This window comes from Protomyctophum parallelum (genome assembly GCF_964188405.1).
Source record: "Protomyctophum parallelum genome assembly, chromosome: 12".
Taxonomy (NCBI): domain Eukaryota; kingdom Metazoa; phylum Chordata; class Actinopteri; order Myctophiformes; family Myctophidae; genus Protomyctophum; species Protomyctophum parallelum.
The window spans coordinates 51,806,701-51,827,262 of NC_139712.1; the positions used below are offsets into that span (position 1 = coordinate 51,806,701).

General features: G+C 42.8%; 1 pseudogene across 1 annotated transcript in view; it reads right to left on the bottom strand.

The window, feature by feature from the left end:
* The window catches only part of LOC310867706 (partitioning defective 3 homolog), a 656,686-nt pseudogene extending 639,163 nt beyond the window's left edge, over positions 1–17,523 (bottom strand). Inside the window, exons 1-2 of the transcript XR_014571073.1 lie at positions 17,518–17,523; positions 16,763–16,899 (exon numbers count right to left, since the gene is read on the bottom strand). The product of XR_014571073.1 is annotated as a partitioning defective 3 homolog (transcript). The remainder of the gene's footprint in view (positions 1–16,762; positions 16,900–17,517) is intronic.
* Between the last annotated feature and the right edge of the window lie 3,039 nt (positions 17,524–20,562).

Genomic DNA, 20,562 nt, shown 5'->3' on the forward strand with positions numbered 1-20,562 from the left:
CTGTGTTGTGTTGTACTGTGTTGTGTTGTACTGTGTTGTGTTGTACTGTGTTGTGTTGTACTGTGTTGTGTTGTACTGTGTTGTGTTGTGTTGTACTGTGTTGTGTTGTACTGTGTTGTGCTGTACTGTGTTGTGTTGTACTGTGTTGTGTTGTACTGTGTTGTGCTGTACTGTGTTGTGTTGTACTGTGTTGTGTTGTACTGTGTTGTGTTGTGTTGTACTGTACTGTGTTGTGTTGTACTGTGTTGTGTTGTACTGTGTTGTGTTGTACTGTGTTGTGTTGTACTGTACTGTGTTGTGTTGTACTGTGTTTTGTTGTACTGTGTTTTGTTGTACTGTACTGTACTGTGTTGTGTTGTACTGTGTTTTGTTGTACTGTGTTGTGTTGTACTGTGTTGTGTTGTACTGTGTTGTGTTGTACTGTGTTGTGTTGTGTTCTTTTGGACCTCTGCAATATCTAGGTGTACTACTAACACTACCTAGCCTACTTTGTTTACAGCTAAGTATGAAACTAAATATAGTTTCCAGCCTCTTAAATTGTAGGTTTTTCAGTTTTTCTTCTTTTTGTGCAGAGTGTGCAATCTGTTTTTCAGTGAATGCAATGTTCTTGTCCCCGTTAGACTGTTATTCCAAATAGCAGATGGCCCCCAGAGCAATTTCCTACATCAACGCCAGGTTCACTAAAGATGAAAATGTTGAAAATCTGTCCAACTGCCCCAAATGAGATCCAGTCTGAAGAAAGGAAGGCAGGTAGAGAGGTTGAGAGGACAAACATGCACAGAGAGCATTGAGGAGAAACACAATGGTGAGACAAAGAGAGAGCCAGCTAGAGAGGGAGAGCAGAGCTCCTCCACTGTGAGAGAGAGAATGAGGGGTTATTGAGGACACACTCCTGCTGCGCGCTCTGCTGGCCCCGCTGTGATCCCCGCTGTGATCCACATCCAAACCAAACTCACAACCCCAAATACAGCACTTGACCACCACCGCCGCATCCTCACAGAGACCCTTATAACCACCACCGCCGCATCACCACAGAGACCCTTATAACCACCACCGCCGCATCCTCACAGAGACCCTTATAACCACCACCGCCGCATCACCACAGAGACCCTTACAACCACCACCGCCGCATCCTCACAGAGACCCTTATAACCACCACCGCATCACCACAGAGACCCTTACAACCACCACCGCCGCATCCTCACAGAGACCCTTACAACCACCACCGCCGCATCCTCACAGAGACCCTTATAACCACCACCGCCGCATCACCACAGAGACCCTTATAACCACCACCGCCGCATCACCACAGAGACCCTTATAACCACCACCGCCGCATCACCACAGAGACCCTTATAACCACCACCGCCGCATCCTCACAGAGACCCTTATAACCACCACCGCCGCATCCTCACAGAGACCCTTATAACCACCACCGCCGCATCACCACAGAGACCCTTATAACCACCACCGCCGCATCCTCACAGAGACCCTTATAACCACCACCGCCGCATCCTCACAGAGACCCTTATAACCACCACCGCCGCATCCTCACAGAGACCCTTATAACCACCACCGCCGCATCCTCACAGAGACCCTTATAACCACCACCGCCGCATCCTCACAGAGACCCTTATAACCACCACCGCCGCATCACCACAGAGACCCTTACAACCACCACCGCCGCATCCTCACAGAGACCCTTATAACCACCACCGCCGCATCCTCACAGAGACCCTTATAACCACCACCGCCGCATCCTCACAGAGACCCTTATAACCACCACCGCATCCTCACAGAGACCCTTATAACCACCACCGCCGCATCCTCACAGAGACCCTTATAACCACCACCGCATCCTCACAGAGACCCTTACAACCACCACCGCCGCATCCTCACAGAGACCCTTATAACCACCACCGCATCACCACAGAGACCCTTATAACCACCACCGCCGCATCACCACAGAGACCCTTACAACCACCACCGCATCACCACAGAGACCCTTACAACCACCACCACCGCATCACCACTGGACACACACTGGTCTGATGAACCCATTCTGACCTGAGATCAGATTCTAAAAATGTCAGTCGCTCTTCGATTTTTCAAAAATAGCAGACCTACAAGCTCGTATCGCGCCACTCGGTGGCGCGATATGAGCTTGTAGATCTGCTATTTTTCAATAGCTAAAGCATAACATGATGCTGACACCAAAATGGGTCCCCGGTCAGAATGGGTTAATGGCCGCCCCAATGTATTTCCAATGGAAGTCACATGGTTTGACCAAACATTTTTGTTTGATGGCTGTGTTCTGCCCCCCTTCCCCCCCATCAAACAAAAAATGCTTGGTCAAACCATGTGACTTCCATTGGAAATGCATTGGGGCGGCCATTAAACACAGACAAGACACAAGACACGGACAAGACGGGTGTCTTTTAGGTGTGAATGAGGCCATAGGATGTTAACCCATTCTGAACGGGAACCCGTTTTGGTGTCAGCATCATGTTATGCTTTAGCTATTTAAAAATAGCAGATCTACAAGCTCGTATCGCGCCACCGAGTGGCGCGATACGAGCTTGTAGGTCAGCCATAGCTGCGGTGTACCGTTAAGCGCAGCTTTACATCACAGCACTGATTAGCTACACCTGACCTATACAGGCAGGGCAATGCTCCATGGATTCGTCTATAGGGGCTTCCAAATGGACACTAACAACAGGTGTAAAAAATGAAACCAAATTGAATGTGGAATTCTTGAAATGTCAAAGTTTGACAACGACCGGTACTGTAATTGCATATCAGACGTGAAGTCCACATGCCAGCTCTGACAGTGTGATAAAAAATAAACGGTTCCGGAACATGTTCCAAATGTGATGGACGCGGAACTGATTTGGGTTCCTCAATGTTGGGATCCGATTCCGGATCCCAACCCAATCGCATTGGCCTCCCATCATGCAAAGGGGCCCGCCCATGCCTGGCGAGTAACGACCCCACCCACGAACCACCCTGACCCCACGCCACCCCACCCTGACCCCAATTATATGTCATTACTGTAATATTTCTATTGTCAGAACGGCGCTAACTGCAGATCCCTTCTCTCTTATGTAAGCACTGGGGCCGCTGGACGCATTGAGCTGATGGGCTCTGACAACCATTCCCCTGACGATGCCCTCTCTCTCTCCCTTTGTGGTGGTGCCGTGCAGCTGTGCAGGCGAGGCCCGGCCCGTTATACCTCCACAGACGGGAATAGCAGAGGGGATTAACAAAATTTGATCTGTACTTTTATGCACGGAGCACATGCTTTCTGCCTGACAGAATTAACCTGTCCTGCACAAAAGCAGAGTTTGAGGCAATGCATTCGGGCAAAGCAATTTGGGACGGGTTTGGTGCTGCACAACTTGATACTCTCAATTAAAGTTGTTGGACTCTTCAGTAGCTAAGATTAAACAACGTAGATTGCGGGGTTTCTACTACAGGGCTTATAAACCGGGCTACTGATTGCCAAATGTGATTAATTTCTTACTCATAAGTTTCCCCGTCGAAACAACATATTGCCCATGACGTCTTACTTCTTGACAGCCAACAGTCATGGTTAATTAACTATGAATTAACAAATGGTGCAACTGATACCACTCGATTAACATATTGAGCCCTTTGTTGTGGAAAACCAGCAAAGGTTCACGAGTTCTCCAATGACACTCCATGTTTTGCTCTCAGTCAGGCATGTCTAGATGTTTCTCAACAGTCAATTCATACTGAGAACAGTCAGGAACCATGGGAACAACGGCAGTCGCAGACAGGCCCCCAAGGAGTGAGTGGTGTCTCTGTGGGTGCGTGTGTGTGCGCGTGTGTGTGTGTGTGTGTGTGTGTGTGTGTGTGTGTGTGTGTGTGTGTCCTGGACGTCTGGACGGTGTGGAACGCGTGTGTCGAATCAGCAGTCGGTGGGGCGAACGGTTTTCGAGTTACGTGCATTACAGCCGTACACACGTACAGACAAACATACAGACAGACAGACAGACAGAGACGTGCATTTATAGATAGATAAGACAGAGTTTGGGGGTCCTTGACATGGAAATGTTTGAGCACCACTGATATAGCAACGTTTTTTCAGATAGCTGACATTTTTTGAATCGGTCTCGGGTCTTCATAACTCAGTCACAGGCCGACACACGCCACGCAGTCATCTGTGAGCTTTTCTCCATATAAAGCTCACAGTGATGACGAACGCATGTGTCTTGGCTGAAGAATGAAAGCAAGTGTCTGGCTCCGAAGATGAGAGTCAGATAAATTGTTTAACTCACTTCATGTGGCCTCTGACGACGCACATTCAGATTTCCTTTTTTGTCATTTCCTTATGCAAGATTCATAAAAAGAAACAGCATGAGTCACTAAAAACAACTCACATCAAAGCACCTTGCTTGATATAGAGGCGATAGAATATACAGTGTATAATTATTCATTCATATATTCACTGTTGTTAGTGAATTCACTGTTGATAGGCTGTATATTCATTCAGATACTTCAAAGGCATGTATAGGCACTGTAGATATACTCATTGAGATATTCATTGCTGACAGACCGTATATTTATTGATATGACTTAATTAAATTCATTCACAGTTCCAGTGCAATGTCTGGTGTCTTCATTCAGTTTTTACTCTATTTCTGTACTGTGGTGGAAAGTAACAAAGTGCATTTACTCAAGTAATGTGCTTGTGTAAAGTTTTGAGGATTTTCTATTACTTTAATGGATTATATCCAATTTTCTAATATTTTACTTCTACTCCACTATATCGTGAAGGCAAATATTGTACTTTTACTCCAGTACAATTATTTGACAACTTGAGTTGCTAGTTACATTGTAGATATTCATTATTATTAATTATTATTATTACAAACCAATTCAGACCTATACAGTATACTTTGGCATTTCAAATGATTTTTTTTTTTACACATTTTATGCATTAGAAAACGTGTGAAATGGGACCCTCTGCATAATGAGTACTTTTTGATGTCAATACTTTTCTACTTTTACTCAAGTAAAATGCATTTTGAATGCCGAACTTGTAAAGTAAATGTCTTCCATCACTGCTCCTGTAACACTTAGTCCAGTACCTGCCTGTAGACCCTATCGCAATTTGGTGTTGGGGGAATTTCTCACTTGAACTAAGTCAATGGGTCCCTAGACATGAAAGATCAATGAGGTGCTTGTCCGCCATAGTGCCACGAATGGCGCAATGGCCACATCAAAAATGGCCGCCATCGGCTTTGATGAAAATCCAACCTTTTTGTTTTTTAGTGTTTAAGCACATGTAATACATTCATTTTGACTAATTGTGGTGTGTGGAATTCATTTCTGATATTGTTTTGATGATTTGGGGTGATTTTGACCTTGAAAGGTCATAGTCAAGTCATTTTGCTATTCCACAGACCTTGGCCATAACTTGTCCATTTTTAGGAGTAAGAACAGGAACAATAAGTCTATTTCAACTAAATCTGACTCTTAAAATTAATTTCTGATATTGTTTTGACCATTAGGGATCATCCTGTCATTGAATTATTGATGTTAATGTCATTTTTCAATAATTCGATTATGATTCTTTAGTCGCTTTTACTATATATTTTCATGATTTGTTTTCTTTATATAAACAAAATACATGGGCATGAGCAAAACAACAACAGCACCATATGTGCTGTGTGAATAAGCCCATTGTACAAAAGACTCTGTCCATGGCCCAATTGAGCCAATTCATTGCTATGGCAACCCCATAGTGGAGGTAAGTCAATATATCATAAGAATCGTTCACTTGATGGTACAAGCACCAAATTTGGTACACAAGTGCTTCAGAACATACTCTCTCAGAAAAGTACGTTGTCCACTTGAAAAAACTGAATGGCCACCATTTTTCAAGATGGCCGCCAAATGAAAAGGGCCTTTTGTGGCAGTTCTGGACAACCGTGGGTCCGACCAACTCGAGACCGGGCACTGCACTCCCTGTGTGTGTGTGGAACGTGTGTGTCGAATTCGGTGAAGTCAGTGGGGCAAACGGTTCTCGGGTTACATGGATTACAGATGTACAGACACACACAGACTTGAATATATGTCAATGGGCAATGCCCATTGGGTTTTTTTTTAGATGATGGGTAAGAAGAGAGAGATGTGATGTCAGGTGGTGTGGGCTAAGAAGTGGTCAGGGCTAAGATAAAGTATATGAGACAGTAAGTGCAAAGAGAGATGGTGAGGGAGGGAGAAAATTATTTGTACCAATTGACCAAACAGTAGACAGTAGTGTAACAGGTTAAGGTGAGTATAGAGATGGAAATGTTCTAGCAAGTGAAGCCAGTGTATTGAGAATATGGGACATATGTGTCAGGAGTTATTTGCCGTACGGTTGGAAACGGTGGCACTGATGAAAAGGAGGCACAGCTGGAGGTGGCAGAATTAAGGATGCTATGCTTCTCATTAGGAGTGAAAAGGAAGGACTTGATCAGAAATGACTAAATTAGAGGATCAGCCCAGGTTAGAAGGTTTGGGGATAAAGCAAGAGAGGTGAGGTTGAGATGGTTTAGACATGTGAAAAGGAGGGATGAGGGTACATTGGGAGAAGGATGCTGAAGATGTAGCTGCCAGGTAAGAGGATGGCCAAAGACGAGGTTTAAGGATGCTGTGAGAGATGACATGAAGGTGGCAGGTCACAGAGGAAGATGTAGAAAACAAAACCAAAAGGGGTCCTCCCCTTTTCCCTGTGCGTGCACACACACACACACACGGTACTGTACAGTACACTACAGTATGTTACAGTACAGTATTGTAAAGTACAGTAACGTGCGGTACGGCATGGTACAGTATGATACCATAAGGTATGGTACAGTACAGTATGATGCCGTACAGTACAGTAAGGTACAGTATGATACCATACCGTACCGTACCTTACTGTATGGTATCATACTGTACAATACTGTACTGTACTGTACTGTACCGTACTGCATGGTACCATACTGTACCATACTGTACCATACTGTACCATACTGTACCTTACTGTATGGTATCATACTGTACAATACTGTACTGTACTGTACTGTACTGTACCGTACTGCATGGTACCATACTGTACCATACTGTACCTTACTGTATGGTATCATACTGTACCTTACTGTACTGTACGGCATCATACTGTACTGTACCATACCTTATGGTATCATACTGTACCATGCCGTACCGCACGTTACTGTACTTTACCATACTGTACTGTAACATACTGTAGTGTACTGTAGAGTACCGTGTGTGTGTGTGTGTGTGTGTGTGTGTGTGTGTGTGTGTGTGTGTGTGTGTGTGTGTGTGTGCACGCACAGGGAAAAGGGGAGGACCCCTTTTGGTTTTGTTTTCTGCATCTTCCTCTGTGACCTGCCACCTTCATGTCATCTCTCACAGCATCCTTAAACCTTGTCTTTGGCCATCCTCTTACCTGGCAGCTACATCTTCAGCATCCTTCTCCCAATGTACCCTCATCCCTCCTTTTCACATGTCTAAACCATCTCAACCTCACCTCTCTTGCTTTATCCCCAAACCTTCTAACCTGGGCTGATCCTCTAATTCAGTAATTTCTGATAATGTCCTTCCTTTTCACTCCTAATGAGAACCATAGCATCCTTAATTCTGCCACCTCCAGCTGTGCCTCCTTTTCATCAGTGCCACCGTTTCCAACCGTACGGCATGGCTGGTCTCACTACCATACATCTCCCCTCTCACTGGTAGCCTTCTGTCACAAATAACTCCTGACACATATGTCCCATATTCTCAATACACTGGCTTCACTTGCTAGAACATTTCCATCTCTATACTCACCTTAACGTGATACACTACTGTCTACTGTTTGGTCAATTGGTACAAATCATTTTCTCCCTCCCTCACCATCTCTCTTTGCACTTACTGTACATCTCATATACTTTATCTTAGCCCTGACCACTTCTTAGCCCACACCACCTGACATCACATCTCTCTCTTCTTACCCATCATCTAAAAAAAAACCCAATGGGCATTGCCCATTGACATATATTCAAGTCTGTGTGTGTCTGTACATCTGTAATCCATGTAACCCGAGAACCGTTTGCCCCACCGACTTCACCGAATTCGACACACACGTTCCACACACACACAGGGAGTGCAGTGCCCGGTCTCGAGTTGGTCGGACCCACGGTTGTCCAGAACTGCCACAAAAGGCCCTTTTCATTTGGCGGCCATCTTGAAAAATGGTGGCCATTTAGTTTTTTCAAGTGGACAACGTACTTTTCTGAGAGAGTAGGTTCTGAAGCACTTGTGTACCAAATTTGGTGCTTGTACCATCAAGTGAACGATTCTTATGATATATTGACTTACCTCCACTATGGGGTTGCCATAGCAATGAATTGGCTCATTTGGGCCATGGACAGAGTATTTTGTACAATGGGCTTATTCACACAGCACATATAGTGCTGTTGTTGTTTTTCTCATGCCCATGTATTTTGTTTATGTAAAGAAAACAAATCATGAAAATATATAGTAAAAGCGACTAAAGAATCATAATCGAATTATTGAAAAATGACATTAACATCAATAATTCAATGACAGGATGATCCCTAATGGTCAAAACAATATCAGAAATTAATTTTAAGAGTCAGATTTAGTTGAAATAGACTTATTGTTCCTGTTCTTACTCCTAAAAATGGACAAGTTATGGCCAAGGTCTGTGGAATAGCAAAATGACTTGACTATGACCTTTCAAGGTCAAAATCACCCCAAATCATCAAAACAATATCAGAAATGAATTCCACACACCACAATTAGTCAAAATGAATGTATTACATGTGCTTAAACACTAAAAAACAAAAAGGTTGGATTTTCATCATAGCCGATGGCTAGGGCTGGGCGATATGACAAAATCTCATATCACGATATAGAATTTATTTTATCACGATAACGATATACTCACGATATAGCATATTTTTTACGATACCTATTTTTTTATCTAAAAGAATTGATTTTTGTTCAGGTCGAGTACTTTACTGTACTTGGGCTGTACTGTACTGTACTGTACTGTACTGTACTGTACAAGCTCTCCTCCCTGGCCTCTGTCTGTGTTAGGCTGCACAACAGTGACACTTGGTGGTGACAATAGTTATGCTATTTCCGTGCTCGGATACAGGGACAGGGACACACATAGCTGTCTATAATGGTTGCACCACTCAAAAAACAATTAAATTCACATTATCCAGTCTACTTATATGAATATAATACTGATGCCCTTCCCATGCACAGACAGGCCCAAAGCAAGTACAAAAATATTACAAAATAAAATGTATATAATTAGAGGCTGAACTCAATTGTTCAGCCTCTGTAGACATTTTTAAAGCACAGCTCAAGACCCACTTCTACAACATTGCTTTTAATTGATCTTTTATTTTTTGTTATTCATGTCCTCACTGTATTGCATCACTGCTTGTTTTTTAATGTCGTTGCCTTGCTTTTCTTTTTTTCTCCATTGCTCTGTAAAGCACTTTGAGAGCTGCATTTCATGTCATGAAAGGTGCTATACAAATAAAGTTTTATTAGTATTATTAATAATAATTATTATTATGACAATTAAAAAGAAAAAAGAAAGAAATAAGACGTTGCCATTCAGACAGAAGTACAGGCCTGTGTCTGCATTAAATTGGCTTAAGGAAAAAATAAATATCTCATGTCACAGTTTGTCACTACAGTTGTTTCAGTTCATTTAAGCTCTGTATAGGGAATCAACATGTTCTGTTGTAGTTATAGTTTAGTTTGTTAAAGACGTTGGGCAGCTTAACGATGTTTAATTGACTACAGGCGATAGAGTGAGAGAGAGTGAGAGAGAACGCGATCTTGTCGTCAACTCTCCATGCCCACAGCTGTGCGTATATGTCTGGGACGAGTGGGGCTTTTTCTTTTCCTTTTTTTTTGATGATCACAACAAAGTCAGCGTCTTGTGTTGTTGTTGTAAGCTGTTGCTGAATTAAGGACTTTTCAAATGGAATAATTTATTTGGAACAATAAAACAAGACAGACACGCGTGACGCAGCAGGAGGACTGCACAGGTAAGAGGAACGTCTTCGTCTTGGAAGAAGTTTGCAGTGCACCCGACGACGGACAAGCTTATTGTTCAACTGTGTAAAACATGCGTGGCTCACGCAATTTATCAATTTGACCCAACATGAAACCTGCATTTATAACAGTGAATGACCGGTTACTTTAGGGCGCGTTCGGAAATAGCGCACTAGGCGCACTGTGCAATGCAAACTGATAGATGAGTTCGCTCCGGTGTGGTATTTCCGAACGTGCCCCTTACACCGCTCTGAATCTCGTCAGCCATCATCATCATCTCCCTCTTTTAGGTGCAAGCACCACCTCGGCTTGTGTTGTGGTCGTGTTGGCCTTAGAGTATATAATAGAGAAGACATCCGAAAGGTGTTGGCTCACTGTTTTCAGTGCGCGCGGTGGGCTGCTGGGCATGCCGTATATAAGCGCTGTGACGTAAAATACTGCCGTAAAGCGAAACGGCGATATAAGCGATATAGCTTTTTTTTCGTGATAGACATTTTCTATCGAAAATACGATATATATCGTCATATCGCCCAGCCCTACCGATGGCGGCCATTTTTGATGTGGCCATTGCGCCATTCGTGGCACTATGGCGGACAAGCACCTCATTGATCTTTCATGTCTAGGGACCCATTGACTTAGATCAAGTGAGAAATTCCCCCAACACCAAATTGCGATAGGGTCTACAGGCAGGTACTGGACTAACTTTTGTGTTTCACTGCTGTTGCAGCTACTGTACACAGTATCATGACACCTGAATCTCCTGAAGGCCTCAGTGCAAGTCCATCTGATCTTATTGAGACGAGAATAGAGAAATGTGAGGCTTGGCTTGGGTATAACTGTATCGTCCCCGGAGGATGTTCTTGTGTCCGTGTATGTATCTCCACAACCCATGTATGTTGTGACATGTCTGTGGCTCTGAATGTGTGGAATTTGCTCGGGGACACAAGCAATTAAGCCCACATCGGAGCCATTCGGAGGCCTACTAGATGTTGGGAAATGGAGAGACGAGTTGGGTGAGTTGATCTAAAGAGGCAGATAATACAGACATTGGGCAGCATTATCTAAGGATGCACTGCTTTTAAACTAAAGACAGGACAATGAAGCATGCTTCAAGCTTAATGTTCTGTTCCTGTGACGGGTGCAGTACTTAGTTTAGACAGTACTTAGTTTAGACTAGTCATTTGGTTAGACCATTCATTAGTCCTACAACTACAACCTATCTCAAACCCTCACCCTAACCCTTAACACATGTCTAACCAATGACTAGTCTGAACTAAGTATGCACCCCCCCTGTGACTGCATGCAAGGAGCACAAACAAGGGACAGAAAGTAGCAGTGATTTGCATTCAAAGTTGATCTAGTCAATTTCATGGTTGGGTTCCCTGAATCATTAGAGTTAATCCTTTAGGACAGCGGTTCCCAAACTTGTTTGCTCAAAACCCAAAAAGATAAATCAGATGTTTGCCCAGGAGGACCCAAACAAGTGAAAATAGTAGCTTTGCGCTGCGGTGCGAGCTTGCAGATCTAAGAAAAAACGTTTCAGTCAACTCTGACCTGATGAAGATCAGTAAACAGAAATGTTATTCCTTATAACCATTTGGGGGGGGGGGGGGGGGGGGGAGAAAGGGAGGGAAACAGTCTCTGACAAATGAATGTGATGAAAAGCCTCAAAGGGCTCGTAGCATGAATCATCTATGACCGTGCAAACTTAATTATGGACTCTGGGTGGATAGTTCTTGAGTGGTTGATTTATGCACACTGTACTTAAAGTGATAGTTCACACAAAGAATGGATACTTTTCTATCAATTACTCAGCCCATAAAAGCCTTGAATTCATGGATATGTTTTTGTTTTTTGTCGCTTTCTGGCTGTGAGACTGGGTTCCGTTACAAATATACTCAACACCTGAAATGTCAACGTCGGAAGCTCTTATCAGTGATTTACGAGAAGAGCAACAGTAGAACAAGCACACATTCATAAACGGACCAGAAATGCAATGATCAAATCCACAGCACCTGGACAATAGATAGTAACAACAAGTATTCCTTTGTTGTATTCACAAAGGAATACTTCTCTGATGAAGAGCATGGGGTCGAAACCTCACACTGTTGGATGTACCAATAAATTGCACTTAAGGGAACTGCAATATGCACTGCAGACCTTTCTGTCTTTTATGATCGCCTTCCTTTGGTCCAGCACCTGCCTTAAAACCCATTTTGACCTGAGATCAGATTCTAGAAATGTCTTCTACATCCTGACAGTTTTCTGAAAAAGCTATGTTTCTATGTCAGTCGTTCTTCGATTTAAAAAAAATAGCAGACCTACAAGCTCGTAGCGCAACACTCGGTGGCGCGCTGTGAGCTTGTAGATCTGCTATTTTCCAATAGCTAAAGTATAACATAATGCTTAGTTAAAACACCAAAAGGGGTTCCCGTACAGAATGTGTTTAATGGTTCTTTTTCACCTCGCCTCATGGGGGCATGCTATATGTAGTATAATATGATGTACACACCTGTATAGGATGCTAATGTTTCTAAAACAGAACAGTACACAACGATCATGTCCCCCGGCCCCGTTGGATTTAGATAGATATTAGATATTTAGAATACATTGACCTTGCAACTAGGGCAGTCACAATTACAAATTGTATTATATTACAACAAAGTTAATTATCATACAAATTATTGCCATTACCGATTTAACAGTTTGACTGTTTTTTACGATTAACCCGCATTTTAATCAACCCCCCTTCACTGCCGAGATTGTTGTATTACCTTTAGAGCATACGCTGAATTATTTGGGCTTTTAATCCGCGAAAATCCATCAAAAAAAGCTCCCGTGGTTTGTTATGATCTGTGTGTAGCATCCACCATCTTGGTGCACGCGGAAGACGCACACAAGATTGGTTTCAATGAGGCGTTGCACCCAATGCATTTCCATTGGCCTCAATTTCCCAGAAGCCCTAGCAGCCCACAGCATGTGACGATTTCCGGTTTTGTCATCTCAGCGAAGGCATCCAGTCTCATACTCCGCTACGAAGACGGATTTTCTTTTGATTCATTACATTACGGCGGATTAAACACATAAAACAAAAGGCGGGTATGTCCGATACGGCAGCGACATTAACCTGGAGTAATCCATTCAAGGCACGGAAACTGTTAATTGTGTTTCAGTCGCATTGAATTGAACAGTGGAACATATGAATACTAATTTAATTTCTATTTGCCTTTTAAGGCTTCATAATCAAAAGTTGCACAGTATGACAAATAAGTGTAAAAGGAAAGTACTCAGAAAATGTGAAAATAGTCAATTCATGATGCATTGTAAGGTTGTAGATAAGCTATTTACGGTATCAGCTATTTTGAAAATGTATGAACATTTTATAACATGGAAACGATTATGACGTTTATGCATCATAATTGTGATTAGTATTACCTCAAATAATTGCGATCATCTCAAATAATTGAGATTAGGTGATTATGTAATGATTGTGACAGGTGTATGTAAATAACTCCTAAAATAACCCCTTTCATTTAAGCTGATTCAACCCTGCTCTTTTACTCCATTTCTCTCCTGCTCTCACTCTACCTCGATCCTCTATATTCTCTAACTAAATTATAAACTACTAAATGACGGGAGCGCACATTAACCCACGTCTTCTTTACACCTGTGACAATAAAGCTGATCGGGGGGGTAGTGTTATGTTGTAACGTTTCAAGTATAACAGAGAAGTGCAAGGCGGTGAAATATGAGCCCGGCTGAATTTATTAGACAGTAGCAAGTAGTAGGTGCAAGAAGGTATCATAGAAGGCAGATGTTTAATAATTAATTAAGAGATGAGCTTTGAATTCAAGCAGGGAATCAGTAGAGTGCATGTGATGTAATGTCTCCGTGTCTTCAATAATCTGATCGTTCAAGCAGCAGCAGAGCAAACCGTTAGGATTAGCATCATGCTCGACATACAGAAGGACATTCCTTATGGTTCTGAAATAGCATTAGAGAAATGAAGATGAGATTCAATGTAATGTCAATGTACAGTAAAAGTACAGTACAGCGAAAGGTATTTTCGCATCTCACCAGAGTGCAAACATGTCAGTAAAAAAATTATACATTAAGTGCAGGTCAGTAAGTAAATGCAGTAAGCAGCCAGTAGACATTAAACTAATAAATAAATAAGGATATTATTCAATATTTCCCACTCCATATTGCACATAGTAGTCCTTATTGCACGTAGCCCATAGTGTACAGAAGTGCTAGACTAAGGTCCAGTGACCATATTGCACAAGTGCACAAGGATGAAGTGTACAGAGTCCCAAGATACAACAGGGAAGGTGGGTGGGTAGGGGGAGGGGGGCTGTCACTGAGGGGCGTGAGGAGTGCATGAGGAGTTCAGGTAGATGACAGTGGATGGGAAGAAGCTGTTCCTAAGTCTGCTGGACTTGGAACCAAGGTTCCTGTATCGTCTCCCAGAGGGGAGGAGGGTAAACAGACCGTGGTTGGGGTGAGACAACACCTCAGACGGTGTGACGCTGTCAGCAGAGGGAATACATGTTTAGTGTAAAAACTAAAGAGCCACGCCACATTAACAAGACTTCATTTACATGGCAAGTACCAAACCCCAACTGTAGCCTCTAAGCCAGTGGTTCCCAAACATTTTAGCGCGACACCTAAAAAGGGGAATTTGATGACCCACAAATGTGTCCTCCTGACCCAGCATTTGGGAAACACTGCGTCTATCTAAATCTAAGCTAAAGCTGTGATGGAGTTGCCTTGGCTCGTCTGTGCAATGGTGCTGGACTGGGTTGAGAGCCAGCCAAGTGGCCTCCTGGGGGAAAGGTAACACCACTACCACCACTCCATGGATCAATGGACCGGTCGCCTTCCCGTTGTGCTGAAGCATGGAAAAAGCATGCACAACCATGGAGGTGAGCAAGTAGCGAGTGGATATGCGTGTGCACATGGTCGGATGTGTGTGCACTCAGGGAGGAGAGGAAGTGCTATTCAAGAGTTCAGTGTTAATGTTGACCTACTCTAGTGTGTGTCATTGTTTGACTTCAAGTGATGAAACTGGCTACAACGAACTGAACCAGTGAACCACACCTGCCCCCAGCTCCACACACATGAGAAACACATGCTTCATACTTTGGTGGAAGCAGTGGTGGAAAGTATCTAAGTACAGTACATGTACTCAAGTACTGTATTTTTTTTTCGGGCCTGTTGAGAACTGCACAAATAACTTGGGGCAGGCCGGTCTAGAGTTTAAATGGACAGGTAACAGTCAAAAAGAAGACATCTAAAGGGGAAGGATGGATGAGGAAGGATCAACATATGGAATGTCAGAAACAGGTTCTGACATATATCCATATACTAATATTGATGACATCAGGGATCTCCATATATGGGCTTAATTGCGACAGCAGTTCGCATTTACTATGACATCATCAGGGATCTCCATCCCTGATGATGTCATGTGATGTCACGAGACCTGGGCACCAATATGGGGGGTTTCCCCATGTAATGGGGATTGTGAATGATACACTGACATAGCCTATAGTTAACTGCGACTTCGGTCGCAATAAGAGACAAAAAAGTTGTGGAACAGAGTCAAACAAAATGGAATGCCTCAACTCCTCCCAGTGATTGACAGGGTAGGGGGCCCCAGCTCAAATATGATTATTTTGGGGTGTTTGCAGCCAAAAAAGGTGAGACCCCCTGGCCTGTATAACTGTAGGCCATACCAGGCAGGGAGCTTAATAGAAAACAAACAAACCGTTCAATTCACTCAGTCATAACTGACTGTATGATTTAATGCACCACTGCACATTAACAAAGCCACAAAGGTTACTCAATCAGTGTCCCCAGACCCATTAAGGGACTTCACACATCACACCATCACCATCACCATATGGCCTGAATAACCTCTCACAACTGGAACTGCACAGCTAATAGCTATGACTGATGTGTGACAAGTGACAGCTACATTTGTCCAAAACTTTAGGTCAGACAGACACAGTAGATAAAGCCTCGTCTCGGGACTATGAAAAAACTGCCAAGCAGCTACAAACCCACAGGTACGTACGTGCAGTCGTGCACCCCACCGCACACGCACACCAGCGCGCGCGCGCGCGCACACACACACACACACACACACACACACACACACACACACACACACACACACACACACACACCTACTTTGGAATACCAGGCAGACAGGCGAGACTGCAGCCATGCTTCCGTGTGAAGTTTTATAACACTGGCAGTTTCGTCACGCAGTTTGATTCAAAGCTGCTAATGTTCTAATCTAAACGAACACACATCGTGATAAATGTTTTGTGCAGCTTTGTTGTGTCATATGCATCATGCAGTCTCGTTACGTTAGTGTCTACACTAACTTACACAGCAGCACCAAATAGCAAAGTATAGGCTGTTTTCACACTGTGATCGAGTCATGTTTATACAACAGAATAATAGCTATAGGATTGTGCACTTCAGTCGGATCGATTCGATCCAAATATATAAAGTGACAACAGTCTGCTCTATATTTACACTCCTCGTCCTTACTCCAAGAAACGCGCCATGTTGAGGATAGTGTGGCAAAGCGGCTCACTCTCTCAGCACACACACACAGACAGACAGACAGACAGACAGACGGGCTTACCTTGGCGATCGCCTTCCTTATATCTCATGCAGCCTGGTCGATGAGGTTGTGGACTTTTATATTCCCATTCCCACACGGAACGACCACCGGGTCCTCCCGAAACACACCGTCACTTTGATCTCTCTCTCTCTCTCTCGCTACTTTGCAAATTACAATCAGAAAGCGCGCCGCGTCAAAAAAAGAAACATCCCAAAGAAAAGGAGGATCGAGTGACGAAAAAAGACCAAAATAACATTTCCATAAATCCCTCGATCATTCGGTACCGGGTGGTACCAGAAGACCACCTTGGCTTCTGGTGTTCCGAGGACTGTGAAAGTGAATGTGTCAGTGTGTGGGTCCTAGAGATCCTCGCTCCTCGGAGTTGGGAAGCCAGCGTGGGATCCAGTGTGTTAGATCTGCTGGGTCACTGGGTGGCGTCTCGTCTCCAGTGCCTATGTGACTCACTGGGAGAAACTTCCACGAAGAGAGAGAGCAGAGCAGCACAGTTGATACTAGCCTTGCCTACTACTAGTACTACCCACACATGTTACAGCAAGCACGGCCACAGCCTGTTCTGGAACTGTTAAGTACACATGGACGGCCACTCTGTGTCAAGATAAGATCTCAACTCTAATCTGATGTCAACTTGTATTTCGTGTTTTATTGAGTGCAAAGAACATTAGTTGTGTGAACTTGTGTCAGTAAACGTTAGAACGGCGTTGTACTAAATCAACACACCAAAGAAGGAGTTATGAGTCAGAGGAATATCTTGAAACCATCATGCTTCAGTGCATGGACTGCTCAGTGTGGCTTGCATAATAAATTATATAGACTCATTGTGCCGTGGACTGTAACATAGGCTATAGAATAGATCATTCATAACCTAGAAATGTAACATAACATAGAAATGTCTATTTGTATGTCTCTAAATGTTTGTATGTCTCTAAATGTTTGATGAATTGAACAATGTGGACCCTCTTAAACAGTGTAATGCTTAATTGGGTCGTCCACTCACAGTTAACAGTCTTTGTATTGAGTTTGTGCTTAAAATGTACTGTAAATTCTACAAACTGTTAATAAATATTTCAATCAATCAATCAATCAAACAAACCTAGTATTCTAGTCGACGTGGCGAATTATTTGTGCAGCTGCCAACATCCAGGGCAGGCCCCATATGATTGAGACGATTGACCCCCCCCCCCCCCCCCCCCCCCCCCCAAATAGCATAATATGTACAGGTCATATACACACTCCTACACTGTACTTCTACACATATATAATATAGACTACCATCGGAACTACTTATACTTTTGTAGAATGAATCCCATGTAAGATAGCCTGATCCTAATCGCTGTTCTAAGAGGGATGAAAGAAGAGTGTTCTCCCACATGCAGGGACTTCGTGCGCAACGGTAGCGCGTCTGACTCCAGATCAGAAGGTTGCGTGTTCAAATCACGTCGGGGTCATTTCTTGGTTTCTTGTGAAAAATCACAGGCTTGATGTCATTTAAATAATTAAAGAAACAGGGTCTTGAATGATGCCATGTTGGGCGTCTTAAGTTAATAATCATCAGTAAGTAAGTCGTATTACAATTATAATGATTGAGATGGAGTCACTGGTTTTGACTCGAGTAGTTTATCAACCCTCTGGTCCAGTTTCAACCGTTTTTTTCCCCCTTCTTTGTTAATTCCATCACATCAGGCTACCTGCACTCACTCACACTGGTGCTGCTGCACTACACCACACCACGAGGACAACAAGGATTACATGAGGTAAAACCATGGTAAAACTCACCCACTTTTTTACTTCTTAAAACTGTGATGTGACAAAAAACTGACAATATAAAGATGACCAGCAGTAGGCTACTTGTGGTCTGGTGTAGACTGTAGTAGTCACGTCAGACATAACCGGTGCAATGACTGTCTGAACCCACATCAAACACTCCCCCTGGAGGTAACAAGAAGTAATGCCGTTGCAAAAGGCAAAAAGGGGGAACTTTCCATCTGATTGAAATTGATTGATTGAAATATGTATTAACAGTTTGTAGAATTTACAGTACATTTTAAGCACAAACTCAATACAAAGACTGTCAACTGTGAGTGGACGACCCAATTAAGCATTACACTTGTTTACAACAGGGTCCACATTGTTCAATTCATCAAAACATTTAAAGACATACAAACATTTAGAGACATACAAATAGACATTTCTATGTAGCTAAAGAACAGAACAGGAATTCATCATATGGGAAGCAAAAAAGGGAAAAGATACAATATACAGTGAGGGAAAATGGGGGGGGGGGGGGGGGGGGGGGATTCAGATTTTACAGAGGCCAGTTTCGAATTGCAGCCATCCGTAGGTGCCCTTTGAGAGCGGTTTTGAAGGAGTCAAGGGATTCACATGTCTTAATGACTGTTGGTAGGGCGTTCCACATTTTGGTGGCATAGGAGCGAAAATAATGTAGTCCCTTGTTTGTGCCGAATCTGGGTTGTACATGGTTTGTTGCACTCCCTCTGGTGTTGTGGGTGTTTCATGTCAAGGACCCCAAAATTATATGTAGGCCTAATTGGCCACCGACCCCCATCTGAAAATATGTTGTTCCAGGGACCCCTCAGAAGCAAAGATTTGAGTTAAGATGTTCACTCTGTAATAATATATATTCAAAAAAATTCACGCTTAAAAAAAAAATAGCAGATCTACAAGCTCATAGCGGTGGCGCGCTATGAGCTTGTATAGATCTGCTATTTTTCAATAGCTGAAGTATAACATAATGCTTAAAACAACAAAATAGTTTAATGAAAGATGTTATACTTCCAGATTACTTCCATGTGTAACTATCATACCATGCGTTGTTACATTTTAAACTCCAGCTTCTCGCTCAAATGTTTTCAAAAACATGTTTAATTATAATAAACATAAACATTGTTTAGCTGTAAATGAACATTGCGTGTGTGTTTACGTCGTGGCTGTCATGTTGGAAACGGCAGTAAATCAAGCAGGCGCAGCTGGTGCTCCGAGGCTTTGATTAGGCATCGGTCTGTGTTACGGTTACGTAAGAACTTATTTCTTACGCTCCGTAAGAACTTAATCACACCCGTCTGATGTGAGGGGCGCTAATATATTAAAGTAATCAAAACTCATGTTGATTATATAGGTGATGTAAAACAAACATTACATTTTCTTTATTGTTAATGGCATTTAATGTTTGTGTTTAGGGACAAGATGACGTACATTTTCCCTTCGTTGTCAAGGGTTAGGGTTAGTGGCGTTAGTACTAATGGCGTTTTTAAAACAAACACTAAACTAAAAACAAACATTAAACCTGTTTATATACTCACAAACAGACCTGCTGAATTCAGCCATTGACCAACCAGAATCAAGCATTCAACCTAGGCATGTAATAAGCTATACTATAGGCCAGTGGTTCCCAAAACCTTTCATGTCAAGGACCCCCAAATTGACCCCAATTAGAATATCCCCGTAATATAATAAATATATGACAGGGACCCCCGTAATATAATAAATATATGATAGGGACCCCCGTAATATAATAAATATATGACAGGGACCCCCGTAATATAATAAATATATGATAGGGACCCCCGTAATATAATAAATATATGACAGGGACCCCCGTAATATAATAAATATATGACAGGGACCCCCGTAATATAATAAATATATGACAGGGACCCCCGTAATAGAATAAATATATGACAGGGACCCCCGTAATATAATAAATATATGACAGGGACCCCCGTAATAGAATAAATATATGATTGGGACCCCCGTAATATAATAAATATATGACAGGGACCCCC